Source organism: Microcaecilia unicolor, unplaced genomic scaffold (genome assembly GCF_901765095.1).
Source record: "Microcaecilia unicolor unplaced genomic scaffold, aMicUni1.1, whole genome shotgun sequence".
Classification (NCBI taxonomy): Eukaryota; Metazoa; Chordata; class Amphibia; order Gymnophiona; family Siphonopidae; genus Microcaecilia; species Microcaecilia unicolor.
The window spans coordinates 52,225-64,902 of record NW_021963078.1 but is presented as its reverse complement, the minus strand read 5'-3'; the positions used below and the strand labels follow the sequence as shown (position 1 = coordinate 64,902).

Here is a 12,678-nt window from a genome sequence, read left to right as displayed (position 1 = left end):
TCTGGAAGTCTATTACAGGCGTGAGGTGCAGCAAGAAAAAAGGAACGGAGTCTAGAATTAGCAGTAGAGGAGAAGGGGACGGATAAGAGAGATTTATCTACAGAACGGAGAACCCGAGAGATGAGGGTGGAGAAGTACTGGGGAGCAGCAGAGCGAATACACTTATAGGTCAATAAGAGAAGCTTGAACTGAATACGGAAATGGATGGGGAGCCAGTGAAGTGACTTAAGGAGAGGGCTAATGTGGGCATAGCGACTTTGGCGGAAAATGAGTCGTGCAGCAGAGTTTTGGATTGACTGAAGAGGAGAGAGATGGCTAAGAGGGAGGCCGGTGAGTAGTAGGTTACAATAATCAAGACGAGAGGTGATAAGAGTGTGGATAAGTTCTGGTAGAGTGCTCAGAGATGAAGGGATGGATTTTGCTAATGTTGTAAAGAAAGAAACGACAGGTTTTGGCAATCTGCTGAATGTGAGCAGAGATGAAGAGAGAGGAGTCAAAGATGACCCCAAGGTTACGAACAGATGAGACAGGGAGAATGAGAGTGCCATCCACCGAAATAGAGAAAGGGGGGAGAGGGGAGGTAGGTTTAGGAGGAAAGATGAGAAGCTCAGTTTTGGCCATGTTGAGTTTCAGATGATGCTGAGACATTCAGGCAGCAATATCAGACAGTCAGGCTGAGACACTGGTCTGGAAGGTGGTAGAGATTTCGGGGGGTAGAGAGGTAGATTTGGGAGTCATCAGCATAGAGATGGTATTGAAAGCCATGGGATGATATTAGAGAGCCAAGGGAGGAAGTATAGATGGCGAACAGGAGAGGACCAAGAACAGAACCCTGAGGTACACCGATTGGTACAGGAATAGAAGTGGAAGAGGATCCACCAGAGTGTACACTAAAGGTGTGAAGCGAGAGATAGGAGGAGAACCAGGAAAGAACAGAGCCCTGGAATCCAAATGAAGACAGCGTATCAAGGAGTAGGCTGTGATCAGCAGTGTCAAAAGCGGCGGATAGATCGAGAAGGATGAGGTTAGAATGGACACCTTTGGATTTGGCCAGGAACAGGTTGTAGGAAACTTTAGAAAGTGCAGTTTCAGTTGAATGAAGAGGGCGAAAGCCAGATTGGAGTGGGTCAAGAACAGCTTGAGATGAGAGAAAGTCAAGACAGCGGCGATGAACAGTGCGTTCAAGTAACTTGGAAAGGAAGGGGAGGAGGGAGATGGGTCGATAGTTGGAAGGACAGGTTGGGTCAAGTGAAGGTTTCTTCAGGAGCGGTGTGACCATAGCATGTTTGAAGGCATCAGGAAGGGTCACAGTGGAGACAGAGAGATTGAGGATTTGACAGATAAAAGGGGTAAGAGTAGGAGAGATGGAGTTAAGAAGGTGGGTAGGAATGGGATCAGAGGAACAGGTAGTTCGTTTTGAGGAGGAGAGAAGATGTGATGTTTCTTCATCAGTGACCTCAGGAAAGGAGGAAAGGGACGGAGGGGTTGAGGAAATAGGGGAACGGACAAAGGGAGGGAGAGGTGGGGGTGGTTTGGTAGAGAATTTGAGGTTAATCTTCTGAACCTTGTCGTGGAAGAACTCAGCTAGGGTTTGAGGAGATAGAGAGGGGGGAGCTGGGGGTGGAGGCACCTTGAGGAGAGAGTTTAGTGTGGCAAAGAGAAGTCGAGGGTTTGAGCCGAGAGAATTAGTCAACTGGATGTAGTAGTCCTGTTTGGCAAGCACGAGAGCAGATTGGAAGCAGGTCAACATGAATTTGAAGTGTGAGAAGTCAGCAAGGGCACGAGATTTTAGCCAGAGGCGTTCGGCGGAACGGGTACAGGAACATAGGTAGCGGTTAGCCAGGGCTGGGGTTTGGTACGTCTTATAGGAGAGGGCATGAGACGTGCAAGAGTGTCTAAGGCAGAGGATATAATAGTATTGTAGATAGAGACTGCATCACTGACAGATTTGGATGGAGTGGTAGAGAAGAGGTTCGAGACACTGGAGGATAGGGTAGTAGGGTCAATGGCCTGGAGACTCCTAGATAAATTGGTTAAGATTGGACAGGATTGGGTGGGAGGAAGTTTAAGTGTGAAGGTTATTAGATGATAGAAAGGGGAAGATTTGAGGTAGAGGAATTGGAGGGAGAGCAGTTATAGGAAAAGACAGTGACCATTTTGGTGGTAGGGGAAGTGGAGCATAGTTGAAGATTGAAGGAGGATGTTAAGGTGAGGAACTGAGAGACGTAAGAGTTGGAGGGATCATTAACATGAATGTTAAAGTCGCCAAGGATGAGGGAGGGGGTGGAAGGATCATGAAAGAATGAAAGCCAAGCATCGAAGTCGCTAAGAAAGGATGAAAGGATCAAGCCCTAGAGAAGCAGACGACTCTCCCATCTCTCTCGGTATCTCACACGGGCGATTCTCTGACCAAATCTGCTGAATTCTGGTCCTGCTCACAAAAGAATTCATCGGTCCTGGCATAGACGGCTGCCCCTGCTGTGAGGTCCAAGCAGAGGGCTTGTCTCTACATTTAGGCACAGAGGAAACTAGTTCAGGATCGTAGCAGGACAAACACACATCAAGTAAGTGCAATCATCTTGAGATCTTCTAGTTTAACAAAAAGCTCTTGATTCATAGTTTCCAGATCCATCACTTGTTTTTTCATGCTTAATAACAACTTGTCTTGGTTCTCTATTTTAAGCTCAATATCCTTCACCAACTAGCCTAGCTCTGTGACATCAATTCGGATTTCATTTATAAGTTCCAATTTTTCCTGCTTCACCTCAGCAACAGCGAGCTTAATATCCTCAAACCACTCCAATTGCTATTGTGCGACTTGCAGAACTAACTTCACCTGGTGCCTTCTTTCAGGAGAGGCTGGTGGTCTCCGTCACACAGGTAGGCCCTTCTGTACAATGCTCCTCCCACTGAGGGCCCCAGGCCTTCCTCCCATACATTAATATTCTCTTAAATGAACAGTTTTGCACAAGTTCAGCATAGCAGACTAGCATATACTCACTAAACTGTGATCTTACTTTTACCCAACAGATATCAATTACAGGCTAACTATGATGCAACTGCACAGAGCTCCCACCTCAAACAGCCACTACAGCGGACGACATCCCACTCAACCAGTTTCTAACCCAGTCAGTCACCTTAGATCCCATATCAAGGGTACTCATTTTAAGTTTTATCCATAAGTTGCCTATACAGAATCATGTTAAAAAGTTTGCTAAAATCCATGTATATCACAATCAGTCTGGTCACCAAGTGAAACAAATTGATCAGACTCTAATTTAAACGGCAATTCCATTAATTTACTCACCACTGAGTTCAGACTAATTGACCTGTAATTCTTAGCCTCCTCTTTACTTCCACTTTTGAAAAGAGGTACTAACATCCACCTGTTTCCAGTCCTTTGGGACCACTCTGGACTTTAAAGAAAAGTGAAGTCTACTCTTATTTTCATATCTTTCAAGCACAATAGAACATGACCTCCTCTCTCCTGAATTTATTAAACATCTTCTGAAAATCTAGATATTACATCAACCAGCTCAACCTTATTTGAATGTTAAACATTCAACAAACTCTAATAGATTACAAAGGTATGACTTCTTTGTGTTAAATCCATATTGTCTCTTCTACATTATAAAACTCTATATCCAGCCACGTGAATTCTATATTGGCATGTAAGCCTAAGTCAGCAGTTACGTGCCGAAAATTAGGCAGGAACACTTACACTAGCTCAATGGCTAAATCACTTAAACCTATTATTTTCCTTATTATCCGAACATTGATTATAATGCCAACCTTTAACATTTTACTGTTTGTACTGTTTAAATATACTATTTGTACTGTAGTCCTACAGCAGCTTATGTAAGCCACATTGAGCCTACAACTAGTGGGAAAATGTGGGATATAAATGCATTAAATACATAAATAAATGCTTGTGCTTAACTGCTAGTATTCTAGAACCTAGGTGCGTAAGTACTGGGCCCACTCCTGACCCACCCATGCATCTCTCAGGTCCATGACCCCTTGCAGTTGTGTGCTATGGATTTTGCACGCTGAATTGTAGAATATAAACTAAGGGCAGTTACATGTGTAACAGCAAATTAGTGCTAGTTACCATCAATGTTTCTTAAGCCAATAAACAGAACATTGGAAATGAGTCAGGATTAACATTTGGACCAACAAGACAAATGCTCGTTGATCAAAGAAAGACCTAAACGTAACCACAGTACTGATAGAACTGAAAAATTAACTGGTGGAACTATTGTCAGTAATATGTAATTTATCTTTAAAATCGAGTATGGTACCAGAAGATTGGAGGGTAGCCCATCTAATGCCGATATTTAAAAAAGGTTCCCAGAGGGGATCCGGAAAATTATAGACCGGTGAGCCTGACGTCAGTGCCGGGCAAAATGGTAGAAACTATTATAAAGAACAAAATTACAGAGCATATTCAAAAGCATGGATTGAGACAAAGCCAACATGGATTTAGTGAAGGGAAATCTTGCCTCACCAACCTATTACATTTCTTTGAAGGGGTGAATAAACATGTAGCTAAAGGCAAGAGGGTTGATATTGTATATCTGGATTTTCAAAAGGCGTTTGACAAAGTACCTCATGAAAGACTCCAGAAGAAACTGGAAAGTCATGGGATAGGAGGAAGTGTCTGAGTGTGGATTAAAAACAGAGTAGGGTTAAATGGTCAATGGAGAAGGGTAGATAGTGGGGTTCCCCAGGGATCTGTGCTGGGACTGATGCTTTTTAACATATTTATAAATGATCTAGAGATGGGAGTAACTAGTGAGGTAATTAAATTTGCTGACGACACAAAGTTATTTAAGTTGTTAAATCGCGAGAGGATTGTGAAAAATTACAAGAGGACCTTACGAGACTGGGAGACTGGGCGTCTAAATGGCAGATGACGTTTAATGTGAGCAAGTGCAAAGTGATGCATGTGGGAAAGAGGAACCCGAATTATAGCTATATCATGCAAGGTTCCACTTTAGGAGTCACAGACCAAGAAAGGGATCTCAGCGTCGTTGTTGATGATACGTTGAAATCCACTGCTAAGTGCTGCTGCGGCTAAGAAAGCAAATAGAATGTTGGGTATTATTAGGAAAGGAATGGAAAACAAAAGTGAGGACATTATAATGCCTTTGTATCGGTCCATGGTGCAACCACACTTCGAATATTGTGTTCAATTCTGGTCGCCGCATCTCAAAAAAGATATAGTGGAATTAGAAAAAATACAGAGAACGGCGACGAAAATGATAAAGGGAATGAGACGACTTCCCTATGAGAAATAGCTAAAGCGTCTAGGGCTCTTCAGCTTGGAGAAAAGGTGGCTGAGGGAAGATATGATAGAGGCCTATAAAATAATGAGTGGAGTGGAATGGGTAGACATGAATCATTAGTATATTCTTTCCAAAAATGCTAGGACTTGAGGGGCATGAAATGAAGCTACAAAGCAATAAATTTCTTGTAGGCAAAACTGGTCCAATTCTTTTTTGCCAGGTTAACACACATGGCACTGTGATTCCAATTGTCTCATTCATTTGCCTTGCATTTTCAGAACCACAACTCTTTGCACAAAATAAAAAAAAAAAAGCAGGTAATGAAAAGGGATTGGCAATATTAATCAGTAGGGCAGCATCCTTTATTTAGACTTGGGTCTGCTGCAGGTGTCGGACATTTTTTCATATGTAGGTATTACTTTTAGTTAAATTGGAAATCCTCCTATATGAGGAAATGCTAAAAAGGTTAGGCCTAATCAGCTTGGAAAAGTCAACTGAGGGGGGGGGGGGGGGGGGGGGGGATAGGATTGAGGTGTACAAAATCCTGAGTGGAGTAGAATGGGTAAAAGAGAAACAATTTTTCACTTGTTCAAGTTATCTTATTTTCTTTGTTTTATTCTATTTCTATTTATCACTCTTTCAAAAAATAGAAAGACCAAAAGACACTCAATGAAATCACATGTAAATACTTTTAAAACAAATAGAAGGAAATATTTTTTCACTCAAATAGTTAAGCTCTGGAGCCAAGAATGTAGTAAAAGCAGTTAGCGTATCTGGGTTTAAAAAAGGTTTGGACAAGTCCCTGAAGGCAAAGTCCATAGTCTGTTACCGAGGTGGGGGCAGCCACTGCTTGTCCGAGGATCGGTACCATAGAACGTTGTTACTAATTGGGTTTCTCCCAGTTCCTTGTGACCTGGATTGGCTACTGTTGGAAGAAGGATACTGGGCTAGATGGCCCAGTAGTCTGACCCAGTATGGCTATTCTTATCACAAGTACACTACCTACAAGCACACAACTTGTGTTGACTACAGCCTTTTCCTGTGACTGGAAGGAGTAATTTGTGTTAACTGTGCACCCCCTCTAATACCTGATTTTTTCACCATGCACATAGCTATAACGGGACTCAAAGTCCCCAGTCTCTCTGCGATTGCGCGCTAACTCACGCGCACACCTCTGGCTTTTGTTCTTACCTGCGCTGAAAATGTGAAACGAGAGGGACCCAAAAGCCAGCCACCTGTTGTTTCGCCAAAGCCTGTACTCCTCCAGCTCTCGGAAATCCCGCCCCCTACTTCTACAAACATTTTTCATTGGTCAAACTCAGTACCATAAACTCCCTCTGATTGGTGAACTTGGACTCAATCTCAACATATACAACATTGCAAGTTCCGGGGATCAACGAGAGAAAGAAAGTTCAGGTGAGGGGGAATAATTTAACCAAAGGACCAGCAATAGCCAATCGCTGGATGCAAAGAGGTTGGCTTGAGAACAGGAGGCGGCATGACGTCAAAACATTGAAGCCACTTAAGTTAGTCTATGTTACCTCTTCCCCGCGCAGCTGTCGTTCTCGTTCTGCGTACACAGAAGCGAACAAACTTATGAGCTGTTGTATCCACGTTGTTCTTTATTGTTGGTAGCATTTTTATTTAATTTCACTTCTATTTTTAAACATGTTAGCTTGTGCAACATATGGATGTACATAGAGGAAGTATAATAACGGAATAACTTTCATAGGTAAAGTAGTAATTTGTTATAAGTTGTAGTCAGAGTGTGTCATTTGGAAGGTGTGGTTATTATAGGGATTATATTCGTGCTGAGATTTTTTTTTCTCTCCTGGTAAAAGGGCCACTAAAACAGACAGCGTATTATGAGAATCAGGTGCTCAGCATTCAGAGTTTCCATTTATTTATTTACTAGTAAAAAAAAGACCCGTTTCTTAACGCAAGGAAACGGGCACTAGCAAGGCAATCCCCCACCCTCCCTCGCTGTGTCGCTTTGTCCCCTCCGAGCAGGGTTGCCAGGTGGAAATTTTTTTTCCAGCCCAATCCAGCCCAAAAAACAGCCCAAAACCCGCCCAAACACAAACCCCGCCCCTGACACCCCCACCCCCGCGTCATCACCCCCGCCGTCATCAACCCCGCCCCCGCCGTCACCGGCCCCGCCTCCCCGTCATCGGCCCCGCCTCCCACGTCACTAACCCCGCCCAAAACGTCACTAACCCCGCCCAAAAAACGTCACTAACCCCGCCCCCCCGCGGCCGAAAAAAACCGCCCTGAAGCCCAAAAACAGCCCAAAAAACCGCAACCCGCCGCAGGCAAAAATTTCCCGCAGCGGGTCGCGGAAAACCGCCCAATTGGGCGGTAAAACCGCCCACCTGGCAACACTGCCTCCGAGTTCCAGATCCCCCTCCATCCCTCCCAGTTCAAGGCCTCCCAGCCTCCGAGTCCCACCCACCCAGTTCAAGGTCTCCTCTTGGCCCTCCCACCGAGTTCCAGACTCCGCCCTCCCTCCATATTCAACCCCCCCCCCCGCGACCCTGTCGACTCCTCGCCGAAAACCGTCCCCCGCCGCCATCGAGTACCTGTGCTGACGGGGGACCCCAACCCCCGTCAGCCGAAGTTCTGTTCTCGTCTGGCCTGGCGTTGCTTCCTGAATGATCTGTTCAGTTTCTGTGAGCACGCAGATGAACTTGAACAGAAGAGCATTCAGGAAGCAACGCCGCGAAGGCCAGAACAGGACTTCGGCTGTCGGGGGTTGGGGTCCCCCGTCAGCACAGGTACTCGACGGCGGCGGTGGACGGTTTTCGAATGGGGGGTCGACAGGGTCGTGGAGGAGGGGTGTTGAATTCGGAGGGAGGGCAGAGTGTGGGACTCAGTGGGAGGGGCATGAGGGGACACGGGGTGTTGATGTTCTTCGGGTGGGGGTGATGCGCCGAGGGGGGGGGTCTGTGTTGCCCCGCTCCCTGCCACTTGCTCCGAAGTGGCAGGGAGCGGTGCACTGACAGCTGTTTCCCTACTCCTCCCCTTGCTTTGGAATCAGCTGTCACTGACGTCAGTGCATTCTAAGCTGCCTTGCAGACCACTTCCGAGGGAGCCACAGTCCCAGGCACATTAGAACATTGGAGGTGAGAATTATTATATAAGATGGCAGTTATATCCCACATTAAACATGAATTAGGTTGAAACCTAGTAGCATTTAAAACAAATTTTCCCGTTTTTTTTAATGGTTTGTGAGAACTTGCTCCTTTGTTTTGTGGAATGCAATGGTATGTTCTAAAAATGCACTTAAAATTATTTATTACTACCATTTAAAAGAAAAATATTAAATAATGAGAGCATAGTTACCTTCATGCAGAAGTCCAGAGTCAGTCTAATTGTGCCAACATTTTCCAGTTCTGTGATATATATTTATTTTTTCTTCAAGTCAGTTTTCAGCAGCATTTTCTCAGTTATTACCCAAATGTGAACACAATTATAATAATAAGTTTTGGATGTTTCTGAACTCTATTATTTGGTCTCACTGTATTTCCAGTTTTGGCACAGTATAAGTCATCACAAGGACAAAATATAAGAAAACCAATGGACTGCATGTGAGAAAGGTGTAAATATATTGCTTTTTCATTTAACATAATTAGAAAGGAACTCTTTAGGGATGGAAGTATAACTATGCTTCTGTAGGCCCTTTCTTACAGAAATCACGATATTATAGCTTTCTAAAATCATTAACAAAAGGAACTCTGTTAGTTTAAAGTAATATATGCAAAGTGATAAAAGTGCTGAGACAGAGAGAGAGAAGAAAGGGGGGTAAGAAGCCCAAAGAGCTGAAACAACAATGTATCTAAGCTGAGACCATGAAGCTGTGAAACTATGGACAAAGGGGAAGGTAGAACATGCTATGTGCTGAACTATTCAAAGCTCTCACTGAAAGGTTTAAATATACAAAAATGCAAACCAAGCAGAACTGACAATGGATAGAGGCTCAGCTGCTTGGGTGATGGAAAATTTTTAGAGGACTGTCATATGATAATTAACAATGATGTATTAGGGGTTGGTAAATGTGATCAATATCCAATGAGAAACATAGGGGCAGATACTTAATGTAACTAAACAGAATGAGTATAAAACCTGTAAACATTAAGGAGGGGTGTGCCTATTGCTTCTAGAGGCATCCATCTTTGCAAAGGTGTATTTTTAAATAATAAATTAATTAAGACTTGTTTCACCAAATCTGGTTTCATAAGTTCTTTTTCTATAAGTGCTCAGGTTATCTGGGGGCTATTTATAACACTGCATTAGGGGCTTATAGCCCATTTAGTTAACACATGTGTATGCATGTGATAATATTTTAATAACTGTCTATACTTATGGCTATGATTTCTGAACCTGTGGCATCATTAAAGGACAGACTTTTAAATGCCCAGCTGGGTATATATGGTAATCTCATCTTTGTTAAATGTTTCAGGCATGGAATACACATTTAGCCAAAATGGCACCACTAAAATAGGTCTTATGCCCCACTCACAAACGCTCAGCTTGGTTTTCTCCAGAACTTCGGATCCTTAAACGCTAAGGACAGAAACTAGAAAGGAGATGGTGTAAATCTCGCCTGGATGAAAGGCTAAACTGTAGGAAGCACACGACAAATTACCGCCAAGCCTTAACAGCAACCAAAAAACAATATTTCTCTCAATGCATTGCACAGGCTGCCAATTCAACCAAGCAGTTGTTCAGTATAGTAAACAGCTTACTGCAACCCCCACAACAGAACCAGCCTGCCCAGTCTAAATTGAACTGCAGTGATTTTGCTGCATACTTTGCCAACATAATTAAAAAACTCCACCAGGATTTACAGGCAATCCCACCCAGTCTCCAATCAGTTAACCAGGCGTGCACAACTTGCCTTCTCCTGACAGAGACAGATGGGACACTTTTAGCCCAATTGTGAGAAATCTCTCTATATAAAAAAGCAACACCAACGTTCTATGAAGCCTCCAGCCGGAAGTGTGAAGGGGGCGAGATATCCGGTTTCCCTATGAGTGTCTGCCCCGCCCTCTCTGTAACACAGTCAGTGAAGGAAAACAGCAGAGCACGAAATCAAATCCCTGGCTCTGTAACAGTGAAGGACTCAGAGGGGGGAGGGGAGAGAGGCCAGAGGGCAGGGACACACACACTCCCACATGCACACAGAAGAAAACATTGCTAGCCCCCGTTTCATTTGCATCAGAAACGGGGCTTTTTTACTAGTGTGTAAATATATTGCTTTTTCAGTTAACATAATTGCAAAGATAGAATATATAGTTTAGGCCCTAACTGTGTTGGCCCTTTCTAACAGAGATCATCACATTATAGCTTTCTGAATCACTAACAAAAGGAACTCTTAGTTTAAAGAGACGAAAGTGATAGAAACTGCTGAGATGGGGGGGTGGGGTAAGAAGCCCAAACTGCTGAGACCCAGAGATGCATGGAAGCTTCAAGGACAGTCCTTAGAGCTGGAATGAAAATGTAGCTAGGCATGAGACCATGAAACTGTAGAACTATGGACAAAGGGAGCAGAAGAAAGGGGGCTTGGGGGAATGTGAAGCATGCCATGTATGAAACTGTTAATGCACAGATTTCACATAAAGGTTTAAAGATAATAAAATGCAAACCGAGCAGAACTAACAATGGATAGAGGCTCAGACTCAGTCGATGGAAAAATTTCAGAGGACTGTCATGATAATTAGCAATGATGTAGTGGGGGGGGGGGGGTAAATATGATCAATATCCAATGAAAAACTTAGGCAGATACTGAATGTAACCAAAAAGAAAGGATATATAACCTGTAAACATTAAGGAAGGGTGTGCCTGCTTGCTTTCAGAGACACCCATTCTTGTAAGTGTATTTTTTTAAATAATAAACTAATTAAGACTTGTTTCACCAATCTGGTTTCATAAGTTCTTTTTGTATAGGTTCTCAGGTTATCTGGGGGCTGTTTATAACACAATGACAGAGGAGAGCCTTGACAAAATCCTAAGAGACCTTCAAACTTCAAACTTACTGGCCAGTATCCAACATCCCACTTCTAGGGAAACTTATAGAGCAAACACTCTGTGTTCAAATTAATGATTAGCTAGAAGAGAGAAACTGGCTAGATCCATGTCAATCTGGATTCAAACCCGGTTATGGAAGAGAAACGGTCCTCATATCTCTACTAGATGATCTTTATAGAAACCGAGACAGAGGATTTGCCTCTGTGTTAGTACTGCTAGATTTCTCAGCAGCGTTTGACACTGTGGATCATGGTATTATGCTGGCACAACTGACAGAAACAGGTATCAATGGAATAGTAGTTGTCTGGTTCAGATCCTATCTATCAGACAGGCAACACTCCATAATGTTTGGCAGCAACTCATCGCCACCATGGGCACTGACCTGTGGGGTACCACAAGGATCAATACTGTCACCTATTCTGTTCAATATCTACCTGAAGCCACTAGCTGAGCTGATTTGGTCAATGGACACTCAGTTCTACATCTACACGGATAATGTGCAGCTACTCATACCCATTGAACCTTGAATAAACTGATTACCTGTCTAACATCAATTAAAGAATGGGCTAAACACAACAAACTTTGCCTGAACCCAAGTAAAACCAAACTTCTCTGGGTCCCTAACACAAGCGGATACATACCTGACATCAAAATCTTTTGGGAAGTATGAACTCCCCCTCAAATCACAAGTCAGGAACCTTGGAATACAGTTAAATTAAACACTCTGATTCCTCAAATCCGAGCAGCTTCTACTGTTTGCGACACTTTGCTGCCTCTCTCCTTACATTGAGAAAGAAAATCCCAGTTGTGCATGTCATAATAACATCGACTGGATTACTGCAATGCACTATATAATGATCTGACTACAAAGGGCCTGCACCAGCTCCAATTAATTCAGAATGCTGCAGCAAGACTCATAGTAGGTTGCAAGTGACGTGATCACATCACACCATTTTTGCAAAACTTTCATTGGCTACTAGTACAATACAGAGCTAAATTTAAAACTGTATGTCTGATCTTCAAGGTCCTTAAAGGAAATGGCCCTGAGTACCTGAAGAGTAGGATGATCCTCTACACACCGCCAAGGACACTAAGGTCCTCTCAAGGACTATCACTAACCACACCCTCTCCAAAAGACATTAGGGTCATTCCATGCCAAGTGGTCTAAACTTAAAAAAAGTTCCCACCATCATGTTCTCCAATTTTGTTCAAGTTTTATCTGTTGCGCGAGTCAGGTGTTAAACGAAGTTTCCCAAAATTTGAGGTCTCTAACTGCAATAGTTGCAGATCTAGACCCCCTTTTCTGAAAGGTTGTCAGTCCATGAGCGCGCGACATTTACCAAAATGCCATTTTGGGGGTCTA

At 43.4% G+C, this 12,678-nt stretch overlaps 1 protein-coding gene across 1 annotated transcript in view; it reads right to left on the bottom strand.

Moving 5' to 3' along the window:
• LOC115458900 (ribonuclease 3-like) overlaps positions 1-6,561 on the bottom strand; it is a 121,218-nt gene extending 114,657 nt beyond the window's left edge. Inside the window, exon 1 of the mRNA XM_030188745.1 lies at positions 6,480-6,561. The gene's annotated coding sequence lies outside the window, so the exon portion shown is untranslated. The remainder of the gene's footprint in view (positions 1-6,479) is intronic.
• Between the last annotated feature and the right edge of the window lie 6,117 nt (positions 6,562-12,678).